The 14745-nt window shown below is 47.9% G+C and overlaps 1 protein-coding gene and 1 long non-coding RNA gene across 12 annotated transcripts in view; one reads left to right on the top strand and one right to left on the bottom strand.

The window, feature by feature from the left end:
* ERC2 (ELKS/RAB6-interacting/CAST family member 2) overlaps positions 1–14745 on the bottom strand; it is an 899314-nt gene that overhangs the window by 69859 nt on the left and 814710 nt on the right. The gene's annotated exons all lie outside the window — the stretch shown is intronic.
* On the top strand, positions 9182–10277 carry LOC131482865 (uncharacterized). The gene is made up of 3 exons (XR_009247352.1): positions 9182–9375; positions 9475–9732; positions 10148–10277. It is a non-coding gene; the product is annotated as an uncharacterized LOC131482865 (long non-coding RNA).

The following is a 14745-nucleotide window of genomic DNA, read 5'->3' as shown; positions in this document are numbered from 1 at the left end:
ATGGACCGACACCCAGAGGGACTGCGCAGCGATTTGCTTAAAGGTCACGGAGTTAATTCCAACGGAAAGGTCACAGAGTTAGTTATAACTAAGCTAGAATTCAAACTCAAGTCTTGGGATTCTAAACACCCATATCCTTCGCCTACTCAATTCTGTAAAATCCTGCTCTGAACTAAAAACATTTACAGAGGCTCTTCCAGGCACCAGGAATAACGGGTAGTTTATACCTAGCAGCACACTTAACCCATTAAGTCCCAGGTGATCACATTTCATGCTGAATTTGAATTTTTATAGGTGCCCAGATAATCCTGCAGAGGAAGTTCACAGTGGCATGGTCCAGATAGGGAAATGGACGCTCAGAAGTGAGCGATGACGCAGCAGGACTTGGACCCAGTTTTGCTGGACTTAGGGCACTGGCCCTATGCCTACGTGTGTCTGCTCCCCAGGGCTTTGCCCCTGGCTCCAGGGCACAAACCGAAAGGAGCAAGGCTTTTCCTCTTCAACTCTGAGCCAAGGTAACTGGGAGGCAAGGATTACCGAGAGCTGCGAGGGAGGCCTCCGGCCTTGCAGCCCTTCCTGCTTGGGCTTGCAGCCCTCCCCGTCTGTGAAGGCCTCTGCTGGGTTCTCAGCCCTGCTGCACCACATCAGACAGCTGCAGCTCTGAAGTGGCCACAAGGGCTAGTCACGCAGGGGAGAGTCCTCCCACGGAGGCTTGGTGTTTCTCGGACTTGCCAAGCTTGGGCTTAGCTGAGGTGATAAAAGATCAAAAGACAGAGGCTCCTGGATTCCCAACAGGCCATTGTCTGCCCAGTCCCCAGAGCTACCTCTCAGGCCCCAAGGCCTGTTCGCCTAGCCCCTTTTTATCCAATCACATTCTCTTTCACAATTGATTAAAGAAAAAAAAGTCCCTCCCACTCTTAATTGCATGCTGTGTGTTCAGATTTCCTGAAGTTCATGAACTGCTGTGAAATTTAAGACAGGTCTGCATTCCCATTGCATTGCTACTTTTTAATCTGAATTCCTCCCTAGGAAAAAAAAAAAAGAGAGAGAGAGAGAGAGGGAGAGAGAAAAAATCCAAGCTGAGTCAAAGAAAATTTATGCCAGTTGAAAGGCGAAAGCTAACTCTGAATAATTCTACTAATAAAAGGGGCAGTGAGGGATGGGGTAAAAATAATAAGGTTATATCCTCATAAAGCTCCTTATTTGTGATTCCCGAAGGCACTCAGGGAACGTTAGATCAGCAGGGCAGGAGCCCAAACGCAGCATCTGCTCCCCACAGCCGCCCACATCGCTCCGGGTGCCCCATAAACACTGGGGCACGGCAGTCACAGGCCTTCCAGGTAGGTTGGCGGGAAGCACAAACCAGGGGAATTTATAGCAGGAGGAAGAGGAGCCAAGAAGCCTCTAGACCCCGGTCACCGGATGAGTCAGGCTGAACCCCAACAGGGCCCAGGCACACACTGCACTCTGGGCCTTGGAGAGCAACCCACTGGATTGTGGCCACAGGCCGTTAAGAAATGTTTGGTGTGGGCCTGGCGGCGTGGCCTAGCTGCTAAAGTCCTCGCCTTGAATGCCCCGGGATCCCATATGGGCGCCGGTTCTAATCCCGGCAGCTTCACTTCCCATCCAGCTCCCTGCTTGTGGCCTGGGAAAGCAGTCGAGGAAGGTCCAGTGCATTGGAACACTGCACCCACGTGTGGGAGACCCGGAAGAGGTTCCTGGTTCCCGGCATCGGATCGGCGCGCACCAGCCCGTTGCGGCTCACTTGGGGAGTGAAACATCGGATGGAAGATCTTCCTCTCTGTCTCTCCTCCTCTCTGTATATCCGGCTTTCCAATAATAATAAATCTTTAAAAAAAAATGCTTGGTGATGATGAGGACCTTGTCCTGGGTGCTTCCCGAGGCATTCACTGTGCGGTGGAAGGGGAGAAAGCCCCTCTGGAGACACTGGAGTGGAAGTAAAGGGAAGAGATTGGATAGGCTATGACAAGGTAATGGGGTTTCAAAATTCAGAGGAGAGTGTGAGTGAGGCAGACGTCCACTGCACAGATGGAAGGAGACAGACAGGAGCCCTGCTGGTCCCCCCACAGCAGGGAGTCCCCCATCCCACATAGGGCATGGCTGGGCAATCTAAAGACTCTAATAAGAGGGCGACACTGTTGTGAACACAGAGTGGGGTCTTCCTTATTAGAAAGCCCCCTTGTCTAACTTCCCAGAATCTGCCACCTGACTTCTGCAGTGTTCCATCAGCTGGGTTTCCTGAACCCACTCCTGTCATCTCACAGCTGCCCAAGAATGTTAGAAATGGATGTCACTGCCCTGTGTCAGAGTCTTAGTGGCTTCTCCCAGCACCTGGACCAGAGCCCCGACTCCTCACTGCACCTGCAGGGCTTCCCAGGACATCCACTTCCCACCATACCCTCTGAGTTCCTCTTGGCTCTAAGGAAGCTGTCACCTCTGCTCCTGGACACTCTGGCCAGCATCCGCTGATCACTTGGGTGGGGGCTCACTTGTCTTCTCCTTGGAGGCCTTCAGAAAAGCCTACAGAGAGGGCAGCCTGTCCAAGGAAGCCGCCTGCTCTCCTACAGGGCTGTTGTCCCTATCTGAACCTCTTCTCCCTGATGAATCCACTCACTTAAATATTTCCAGTCTCCTATATCAGGTAACCACTTTCATGTAACAAACCATCCTGCATTCACTGGCTTGGAAGGGCCAGCCTTAGCAGTGCCGTATCAGCGGGGTGATTCATGTGGTCATGGTTGGGCACACTCCTGTTTTCGCACAGGTTGACTAGGTGGCTCTTCGGAGCTTGGCTGGGCTCTCTTCACAGAGGGTGGCTGCCTGTGATCTGTGTAGGAGGGCATTGCTGGATTGAGCAGGCTCTAGTGTAGGTGGCCTCTCATCTCCCAGCAAGCTAGGCCTGCAGCATACGTGTGAGTTCTCAAAGAAGACTGCAATGGCTCAGGCTTGTGACTGGCATTCTGGAATTTCCACTGCACTCTGTGGTCCAAAGAAAAGTAAGTCTCAAGCCCTGTCAGCATTTAATCAGGAGAGATACCTAATTCTACTTGCTTATAGAAGTAGCTGTAGACATCTTATCATGAAGGACATGGGTCCTAGGGATCCAGAAGGGGTGACATTTTTGTAATCTGTCCCCCACATGAGCATTTGCCAAGCCCTATACACAGCTTTAAGCACACCCCCTTCCCCAGGATACAAAGTTTACAATCTGAGTCCAGTGTATTTTTCAACTTGAAAACAAAACCAAACAAAAAGCTGGCACACACTCCTTGATAACACTGGATTCCAGGTTGGACAAGTTACAACAGGCATCTGCTGCGTGGAGCTGTTCTACGCTAGGAGACATATTTGCCCCATGGGATATCAAAATCCACGTAATAACAGGTCATGTTATAATGAGGCTTCGCTGCACATGCTTGCTCTCAATTTAGACAGCAGGCCCTGCCAGGTCTTCCTCCAGCTGCTGGCTTCAGACCTCTCTTTCCAGAAGGATAAGAACTACCTGTCAGAATGCAAAGCCCTAACAATGAAATATACAGCGCATGCTGTGGGAAAGCCCTCGGTTTACTTCCACAGGCTGCAGCTGGTGTGCAGGGCTGAAATGATTCATTCCTCCACCCAGCAAAACAAGTCCGTTTACAGGGGCTCCTAAACAGAACACATCCTCAAACTTTCACATGCTCTGCATTCGGCTCATGATTTAACCTCCTTTGCGTTGAAGAGCGGCAGGCCCAGCGCTGGAAAGGGGTGCTCTTTCCTGCACCGCTCTCTGCTCCGAGGCAATATACTGTTACATTTCTAGGAAATCAGAATGTCTTTTAAATCCTGCTTCAAGTATCTATGCATTCCAGGCTAAGCTACAATGCTTAATTTAATATCTCCATGGCACTGCTAAAGGTTTCAAAAAACAGAGTTCCACAGACTCAGGGACCTAGGAAGAGAATTAAAAGAAAAAAAATATATATGTATATATAATAGTCTAAAGATAAATGTGCATTTGAGATGAAGTTAAAGACACCAAAAACCAGAAAGGGCTCTGCCACCATCGCCAACATGAATGTCAATGGCACTCACAGTCGATGGCAACAGCAAAGACATTTTTTTCTTCCTGGATAACTCTACAGCCTCTCAGGATTCCATCTGGGGAGGGGACAAAGCCACCACAGGCCAAGAACTAAGGCTTGCCATTTGCCAAAAATCAGGGGGCAACAAATTTAGTTCAGCCACAAAAACGGCCATGGCTTTTTGATATCAGTGAGCTCAGAAAGACGAGAGGCCAAAGACCGAGGGAGACCAAATTCAGTTCTTTGGGAAATCACTGTCTGATTCATGGGTCCTCTGATTGTTAACAACTCCCACAGAGCCTTGAAATAGTTTCTCCAAGTCAAAAGTGCTAATTGCTTTCATAAGGGTGCTGGCTAGGCTTCACCCATGAGCTTGGCAAGTGTGATGTTCTCATTTCTTTGGGCCTGAGCACACTGGGGTTTTGGAAGGAAGTCTCTTGAGTGACTATCAACATCCATCGAATCCCAGAGGTTATTTGGTTTCTTCAAAGCCACCTAGGAACATATTGATCCCCCTTCTTATTAAGTAAGGACTGAATTCCCCTAATATGTACCAAGTGCTCTTTGAGGTACAGTGAATACATCAGTCTATACGATTTCTTATGTGGGGCTTACCCACAAAATTAATGAGGAAATACACAGCGTGCTAGACCATGGTAGATGCCTAATAAACCAGCAAGGGAACAGACAGGTTTTTTTTTTTTAAACAGTTTTTTAAAACTTGCCTCACGGAGCAAGTGACATGTGAACAAGAGCTTGTGTGACGTGGGGAAGAGAACTTCAGGCAGAGAGAAAAGCAGATGCAAAGACCCTGGAGCCGGACTTGCCTCCATAAGGCTGTGGTGCCAGAGCTGTGGTGGATGAAGGGAAGAGGCCACAGCACACAGGGGACTTAGTGCTGTGCTCCTCTGTGAGGCCCACGTCTTGGACCTCAAATCGTTCATTTTAGGATGAACAGCACAGAGGGCGAATAGCGGCAGGACAGGATGCCCAGCGCTTCTCTTTCACCATCAACATGTGAACCTAACTGGCTGAAGTTGCACTGTCATTTCCTTTAAAGGGAAAGAGGGAAAGAACGCCATGTAACTAAACATACACATACATACATACATATATATATGCATATACACACATACATACTAGTATTGTATAAATTAGTCCATATGGACTAATAGCATTTAGTCCTGCCATGGTAAGAAAAGGTTCCATGTCTGGGGGCCGACTATCAAGATGAGTTCATGGAGTTGTGTAATGACTTTAACAATTGCAATGGTGATTGATTGGCTCAGGAGAGCTACACAGAGATGATGACGTTGGAGGAGTGTGTGGGAGGCAGAAGCCTGCATGTGAGCAGACAGTGGCAGGGTGCAAAGAGAACCAGTGATTGTGGCCAGCACCCTTCCCAGTGCGAGTCAAGGTGAGAACCAAAGGGACCGGGGTTCCTCACCAGTGGCTCTGGCTTCCCTGGGTCACGGATACGAGGTGCCCATGAACCCCCGAAAGGCTGTGTCACACACTGCATGTGTCATGTGCTTGGTCCAGGGAAAAGGGTCTAGAAAAAATCATCATGACCTCCTCCCAAATGACTGACTTCACATGAACCAACCTCTGCTCTCACTTCGCTTGCAGGACAGGTAGCTCAGAAGACACCTATCCCTGCCCTGGGGGAGACTCTGCCATCAGGGAGATCAGAAACCATTTTTATTACATAAGCCTTCATCCAGAGTCAGATCATCGATAACCCAGGCCCCGAGAACTTGGGCAGACACACGCTTGCCGACCACAGTCCGGTTCAGGCCTGCACTGGGGCCCAGGCTCTCGGTCATCTCCTGGACTCCACACATGCCATTTCCTCTGTCTGCAACACTCTCCCCATTTTCACAAAGCTGACTCTCACACACGGATTAGGGATCAGTTGAAACAGCAACTTTTCTATGAGGCAATTTCCAGTGGCTGGGAGAGATTAAGGGTTCCCGAAGCACCCTACATGAACTTGATCAGAACCCAGGGTTCTACCACGTCCTCTGGCTTTACAGACACCTCCTCGGCCAGATGACAGGTGCTGTGAGTGCAGGCAACAGGAGACTCTCGGGCTCTGCTGGGACCCAGTGCTTGTAGATGGGGGGATGCTGATCAGTGCCCTTCTCAGAAGGCATGCTCTTGTGAACACCAATTCACTCTTCCCTCAGCTAGCCAGCCGGATCCATGAAGTAGCTGACTACAGTCCATTCCCATGGGCCTGGGTAATGACACCCAAAGTAGCTACCAATTTTGTCAACTTGGAACTTCCTTTAAAAATGATTGCTGTAGTTCAAGACTGGATTCTGCACAGCTGATCGATAATTATTACAAATGAGTTTTTCAGCAGGCCCACATAACTGTTTCTACTGCATCAGTGGTCCCGATTTTGCACACACTCCTGCAGGGCTCTGCGCACCTTCTTCCTTGCTGGAAGGACCAGTTGCAGAGCCTGACTCTGAGTGGGTTTGTTCAAATGGACAGGATGATGTAACCTGACTTTGACTTTATTACAAATAGCCAAGAGACCCAGAAAAGCTACCTGGCATCTCTGAACCTCAGCTTCCCAGCTCGTGATCAGGGCAGTGTACCACAGGCTGCATAAGAGGGTGGGGGCCCTGTTTCAAGAGAAGACACACAAGGGGGCAATGGCTATATGCAAAAATGCTCAACATCGCGAATCACTGTGGAAACAGTCCAGTTAGAACAGCTGGCATTAAAAGAAAGATGTGAACAAGTAAGTGCTGTACAGGATGTGAAGAAAAGGAAACCATTAAGCATTGCTGCTGGGAATATAAATTAGTGTGGCCGTTATGGAAAATAGTGCGAGATGCCTTTAAAAATGTAAAATAGAAGCATTATATGACTCAGAAATCCTATCATTAGTTTATATATTTAAGAGACATCTGTGGGCCCAGTGCAGTAGCCTAGTGGTTCAAGTTCTGCCAGGATCCCATACGAGTGCTGGTTTGTGTCGCGGATGCTTCACTTCCCATCCAGCTCCCTGCCTGTGGCCTGGGAAAGCAGTCGAGGATGGCCCAAAGCCTTGGGACACTGCACCCGTGTGGGAGACCTGGAAGAAGATCCTGGCTCCTGGCTTCAGATCAGCTCAGCTCTGGCTGTTGTAGCCACTTGGGGAGTGAACCAGCAGATGGAAGATCTTTCTTTCTGTCTCTCCTCCTCTCTGGAATTCTGCCTTTCCAATAAAAATAAATAAATCATTCAAAAGACAGAGAGAGAGAGATCTGCACTCCTGCATTTATTACACCATTGTTCACGATACTGAAGTTCTGAAACAACCAAAATGACCAGCTATTGATGATTGGATAAAGTGTGATATATATATATATACACATACACACACACACACACACACACACACTGGAATACCATTTGGCCATGCAAATGATGCGATTCTGCAATTTTGCAACAGCATGGGTGGAATTAAAGGCCACAATGTTAAGGTGAAATGAAACAGACTACGTAGTCTAATGGAAGCTGAGAGATGGGCTCAGTTGAGGAACCCACCAACTTTCAGGCAGGAAAATCCTAGCTCTTGGCAAGTACACAAGATGAGGACCGAGTTCCCATGAATCCTAGGTGCGGTTCTTGGCTTCTCCAGGCTCAGTGATGAGGGTCTGGGTAAGTACCTGAAGCCTTGGTGTTCCTATCGGAAGACACTACCAAGCACCATGTCAACCCCAGAGCATGACTGTAAGCACAGGAAGGGCCTCCTTTAGCGTTCAGCATGGGGAAAGCACTGAGCAAACGTTGCTTCTCATTGACAGGGGTGAGAGCCTCAGAGACCCCGCAGGACAGCCCGGAGGTTAACAGCTCAAGCTCTGGTGCCAGAGGACCTGGGGTGGCAGTCTGGACCTGCCAATTCCGAGCTGTGGGACACCTGGGGCAAGGCACCTGACCCCCCCCCCCGCCCCCCGCACACACTCGGCTTCTTTGGCCCCGCCTCTGGGGCTCTAGGGGCATGAAGCACCCAGAGCCACACCTGTTGGCCCAGCGCTGACTAAATGACTATGGCTGCTACTCCTCCTGGCTGCACTGGGCAGGTATTCTGGGCTCTGCCCCTGACTTGCTATAGCTTGGAAGAGAACCTTCCTTTGTGTAAGATTGTATAACCACATCTGCTCAAACTTCCCACTCACTTCATTTACTGCAGAAGCCTGAGGCATGAGGAAGACTGTTGTTTGGCGTAGCCAGTGTCCCCCCCTCCACCTCACGCTTGGCATATGTCACTTAGACCCACACCACTTCGCTAGGCCTGCTCTGTGCTGGAGACTCCCAAGGTAGGGTGGAAATAGAAGGACATGAATGGGAAGCTTAACAGAAGACAGCGAGGCAGTTTCTTATAGAATCAGGAAGATTGACAGGCAAGCCTCACCAGCAAATTGGAATCACCCATGGAGCACTAGGGCATTCCGGTTCTGAAGAGAGGGTAGCTGAAGGAATGGCTTGTCTCAAGTTAAGCAGGGGCCCTGATTTTATCACGGAGTCAGTGGACAACAAGAACCAGGCCTGCTTGCAAAATACCCGGGGAGTTACAAATCCAAATACGGTCTTGTCTTTGCCATTTCAGGAGCTTGATGTATGTCAGTCCATCGAGTGGGAAGGCACTCAGGCCAGAAACTGGGCTCTGTCAGGTGGCAGCTGCTTCTGCTGTGGCCTGCCTGAGTCAATGATTCGAGCTCCTTGGTTTCCTAGAGAATTCAAATAGTGTCACCCACGCCAGCCGGATTCTCTGGCCTGTTCTCATAGAAGCAGTGGGTAGGACTGTCTCCAAGCTATTTTTGCTGTTGCCTGGTTAGTGCTTTGTTAGATGGGTTGATAGCTTTAGGCCTATCAGTCCCTCTTCTCTCATGTTTGGGGCTCCTGGTTTCTGCATTAGGAAGTGACCTTGGACATCAAGTAACCCACCGAGTGGCTAGGCTTACCACTGCTCCATGGGGGGGCTTCATTCACCCCAATGCTCTTCCTGCAGGCAGCGTGACCACTGTGACCTCAAATGATTGTTAGGCTCATAATAACAACTAAAGGTCTGGTCATTAAACCATGAAAACAAATCCTAGTCTCCCCCAACCTCTACAACTGCTGCGGTTCTAGACTTTAAAATATAAGATCCTTAGCCTAGTGGGTTGCTCAAAAGTAAGCAATATTTTTATTTGAATTCCCTGCTTAGCAAGAGCTCTTTCGGGACTTCACCCTGGACAGTAATAAAGCCATGTAATTTTTTTTTCTCCATTCCTGCAGGTCAAGGAGGGTAAGGCTACTGGAGGGACTTTGTGGATGTGAAGGGGTTTTTTTTGACCCCCACTCCTTCCTTTGTGGTCATGTGAGTGACCACCTTCTTGATTATTAGGAACACAGAGTGACCTAGAAAAATCTGCAGGTTTCATGGAAATGAAAGATCCACAAACAAACACAGCTGGTTTCAGCTTTGATGCCGATAAACAAAGCGAGGCAGAGCAGAACCGCAGAACGAAAATCAGAAAACCAGACTGAAAAAAGACACCAGAAAATCCTTTCCCTCTCCCTCCTCAGCCTGCAGCAACAGGAGGGAAGGCTCCAAGAAGCATTCAGAAGGGCAGTGCCTGAGAGCAGGGCTTCCTGGAGAGGGGTGTTGGGGCACCAGGCTCTGTCCTGGGGTCAGGCGGGAGGGCCTGGCTGCAAGCCTGATGTCCAGTCACATGGGTGTCCTCAAGGGCAGTCTGAGCTGGACCACAACAGTCATCACGAAGGACTGGGGGAGAATCAGAAAAGACATGTGGGGGGAGCGGGGGGCGCATCGATAGTTTCCCCAAAGAGATAGGACCGGGTGGGGGAAACCAGGGAGGAGGGAAACCAGAGCCCAGAGAGCTATGCTGGGATGCTGGCTGTGTCACAGGGCAGCCCTGGGGAGATGTGCATGGAGAGGCCCTGGGGCGGCCCGCTGTCCCTGCACTTTCTAGACACCTACCAAACCACTGCAGGTCGTAGAGAGGCAGCTAGCCACCAAGACGCTTAGAAAAACCCAGATTCTCTTGTTCCCCCAGTAAGCGATTTCAGATTCAGCGTGGAGTTTTACAGCACCATAATTGGCCATCGCAGCAACTGTTACCACAAGCACCTTTCGGGGAAATTGCTGCAATCTGAATGGCTAAATGCAGACGCACAATCTGAGTTGACGATCAAGTTGGTGCCTTATTTGGACTTTATTGATTTATTTAGATGGAGTGCATTCCAACCCGTTCTCTAAAAAAAAAAGTTTGCATGTTTTAAAAGCTAAATATTTTCTCAATGCTTGTTTTTTAATGATCTAGTTTTTTTATATTGGTGACATAGCAGGAAGTTCCTTAATCCTCTCTCCTATTACAGGAAGAGAAGATCCAAACTTCCCGAATGCAGTATTTTCAAAAAATCATTTTATCACTCCTTCTGTGCGTAACACAACTTTATTAAAAATGTTTTTATTGTGAAATATTTGAAATATGCAGAATGAAAATGAAAACAGTGAAACACTTGGGCACCTGCTATGTTGTGGAGTAAGCCTGACCATTTTGCCATATTCCATTCAAATTCTTTTCCTAGGAGCAAAAAAATAGATGTAAGTTTTCCTTTGACTCTTACTTGCTTTCATTCATTTGCTCCTCTAACCCACAAGAAAACATCCCGTGGAAACTGGGGTATATGATTTCTAAGCACGTTTCTTGCACATTTTAAAAAATGTATATATGTTTACTTTTTAATCTAGCAGAAAGAAAGAGATACAGAGAGTAGGAGGAAACATGGAGACAGAATCTTGCACCCGCTGGTTCACTTCCCCCCATGACTGCAGCCAGGATCCCAGAGCCGCATCCAGGTATCCATGTGGTACTGCTGCTTTTCTCAGGGAGTTGAATTGGAAGTGGAGCACTTGGGAATCCAACAGGTGCCCATAAGGAAGGTTGGTGTCACAGGCAGATGCTTAACCTACCACACCGTAATGCTGGCCCCTGTTATTTATCACCAGTGTAGTCAATGTATTATTTCTGGATAAGTGTTGTACAAACCACAAGTTTAAAAATGCAAAACAAAAGTTATCATGCCTAATGTATCACTACATGTTTGTTTCTTTCACTCAACATGATTATAAAATCTACTCATGTTAATGCAGTTGCTTTAATAAAGATAACATTTTTGTGAAGTATCCCTTTGCATAAATATTCTATCACTGCTACTGATAGTCACCCTGTTCCCACCTTATTTGCCATTGCAAAGTTTCAATGACCCTAACTTCACATGTCATAGCATTTTCCTAGAGGTATACACTTAAATGTCCCACTGCTCTGTATGTCACAATAATTGACTAACTTAAGCTTGACTAGTTATTGTTAAAACATACTACAAAAATGAACTCAAAAGTAGCTATACAATCTAGCCCAGTACTATTTGAGGAATGCACTTTGGATGTGATGTGATTTTTTTTTATCTTGTCAGCTGACCTGCTGATAACACTATTCAGCAGTTTCTATGTTCTGGGACTTAGCTTAGGCTATTCACATGTACTATCCCATATAATCCTAGCAATGACCTTATAAAGCAGGTTTTATCAATCCCATTTCGGAGATAGAAGGAAGATGTACAGAAAAAAAAATCGCATAGGGGGCGAACAGGGGGATGGTAAGAGGGACCAGCAGTGTCTGGCAGCAGAGGTCTTAAATCGTGAATACCACTGTCTTCCAAAATACAGAAACATCTTTTTTTTTTTAATTGGCTCGACACATGTTTTGAAGCCACGGGTACAACAACGATTCCCAAGTGATTAAAACCACGGGGACACAGGCTGCGCCCAGAGCCCTGGCTTCCTTATTCCCAACTTGAGAGCGGTGCAAATGTCAAGGTTCTTTCCTTGCTGGTTCTGCCCAGGAAAACAGAAGGCTGCAGGCTAGGTGGTGTCAAGGGCAGCTCTGCAGGCTTCAGGAGCCTGGTGTAATGGTGTTCACAGACTCTGACCCCGCCACCTCGCAGCCAGGGCCCCCTGCCATCCATCAGGGAGCTGTGGAGTACATCAATCATGCGGAACCATTTGGAGCATTTTTCCAAGAGTGAGAACAACATCATAAAGACTTGGCAATTGAAACAGAACAAATGGATCCTAAAGATGACTTTCAGCTTGGGCCTCAAGAAGCCAGTGGAATGTGAAAAGAGACACGAACTTCACAAGTGAAAGTAGAGAGCAGGAGGAAATGATTCCCCAGCCTTGGCTGAATCTGTTCCAGAAAAACTCTCTCACCCATTCGCCACCCATCAGCACTGGAGTCAGAGGTGGGCGAGGCTGCCCCTCGCTCTCAGGCGAGTCACCTGTACTACGAACGTGGCCCAATAGAACTGATTTGGAGACAGCAACCAGCAAACTGTCTGGTCCTGGCTCAGCACACAGTTCTGACTTGGGCAAGAGGACTCCAAAAGGCTGACCTCAAGGAACAAGTGAGAGGTTGCTGGGCAGGAGCCAGGCTCCTGTGTTTCAGTTTTAGTTCAAGCTCATCCCGTGCAGAAGTGGTAGGAGGAGTGTGGTGGGCAGGGCAAATGAAATCAGGGCTCACACTGCGACGGCTAGTATGGGTGCTTCGGAGTGCCCTTCAGGAGCAACTACATCCCCGTGGACAGGAAAGGCACAGAAATCATTAAGCATAGGCCTTGGGGTCAGCTGCACCTGAGTGGGAATTCACCTAGCACTGTGTGCCTCAGGTAAATGACCTTTAACTTCTCTGAGACTCTTCTTCCACTGCAGCAGAGGGCAAGGAAACCGCAACAACCGCAGTACGCCACGCTAACGATGAAAAAAACTGTGTTTATAGAGCACACCCAGCTCCATGACTGGCACACAGTTAACCCACTGCTTGCATCAGGCTGATCCTGTGAGAATCAGAAAAAGACACATGGCTCCCATCGGACAGAAACAACCATGCACACCTACAGACTGTGTCTCCTGAGGTCATACAATTGACAACTCACACAAACTCAAACCCTGGCCTTGCATGTGGCAAACGTTCCACAGCTAGCAATAGGTTTTCAGTAAGAGCAAAATCCACCCCATCCACCTGCGGCCTCCACACTGCATTCCTGCAGGAGCTAGAAAACGACTTTCCAGGCCTCCACCACGTCTGCTGAGTCCATGGGGTAAGGGGGTTGCTTGGCAGGGGCGGCAGGACAAGGGCAGGGCAAGTTGTCAGGCAATGGTCACAGCAGGAAACAGGACCACGGAGGGTTCAGGATGCTCAGGTCAAGCCCAAGAGGCAAGGCTCATCCGTCAGGGGCAAGTTGAAGGTCTGACAGGCAGGAGGTCACTGGGAGCTCAGCATCCCTCCTAGGCCTGCACAGAGCAGCATATGGGGGCAGTAATCCCAGCGAAGCAACAACACGGGGACACGTCAGCACTACCCTTCGCTCCCCGGCCCGTGCTCTGCCAACCCCTCGTCCTCCAACAGCCCAGGGAAGTCATGCATTCGCACAGAAACCTTCCAGAAACATCACCGTCTTCTGTTTTTACTAAACAACAAAATCAAGACTTTTTTTTTTTTTTTAAAGAGAATTTCACTCAACAAATGGGCCAAAGACACAAGTGGACAATTCTTAGAACAAAAATGGCCAATGGGTTAAGGAAATGATAATGAAGGACTTTTCTACGCTACATATTTAGATTGAAAATATAAAAATGTAAATATATGGAATATATAGAGAAACTATTCAGATCGATAACAGAAGTTGGGAAGGTTTTGGGGAAAGATGAATTATTCTATCTTCTTAATAGATGTCTGAAATGTTTTTATATATTGCAAAATCCATCTTGGAAGACTTTATTAAAATCGAAAGTGAGTATCACCTGACTCACAAACCATAATTCCAGCAGTTAAAATACACATGAAATAAACAAAGCACTGGGCCATCTGGCGAATCATAAGCGATGGCCCCTGCACTGCACCTCACAGCAACAAGGAAACCTGCCAACAAGAATGGCCACTAAAAGGTACCAGAGTCCACGGGCTTTTTCCATGGGATGGAACAACAGGCTCCATTCAACATAGGAGACAGAGAAAGGATACATTTCATATAGAATCAAGCGAGCTACACTGATCCCAAAATGCAAATGGCAGGCCACAACTATATAAAAATTATATACATATGCATGTATATGTGTAAATGTGGGTACTTGTTTCAGACTCAAGAACAAAACTGAGATGGATTAACACCAAACCACCAACAACCATAACATCTGGGGTTGTGATGATTCTGCAGCCATTAACTTCCTATTTTATAATCTCTACATAACTGTAAAGGAGAGGCTTGTGGTTGATTCTGATTTGTGTCACTTGGTACTTTTTCTTTCTGAGTATATTTTGAAGGCACATGCTCACAACAATTAGACAGGGAAATCCTGAGCGCACATCTTCTCTTACTTAGCAACGCATGCTGCCACCCCTGACTTCATGTTTTCCCCCTTGTGGGTCCCAGCTCTATGATCAGGAACCAAGACTTGGGAGACAGACAGACAGACAGACAGCACAGGGAAGAGTCCATGGATTTCAAGGCTAGAATGGAACCCCTCTGCTAGTTCAGATGAATGAAATTGAGTCCTGTGTTGTGTTTTCTACATCTGACACTGCTACCCAGA

This window comes from Ochotona princeps, chromosome 21 (genome assembly GCF_030435755.1).
Source record: "Ochotona princeps isolate mOchPri1 chromosome 21, mOchPri1.hap1, whole genome shotgun sequence".
Taxonomy (NCBI): Eukaryota; Metazoa; Chordata; class Mammalia; order Lagomorpha; family Ochotonidae; genus Ochotona; species Ochotona princeps.
Note: the sequence above shows the minus strand (reverse complement) of the source record. Positions and strands in the feature narration are given on the sequence as shown.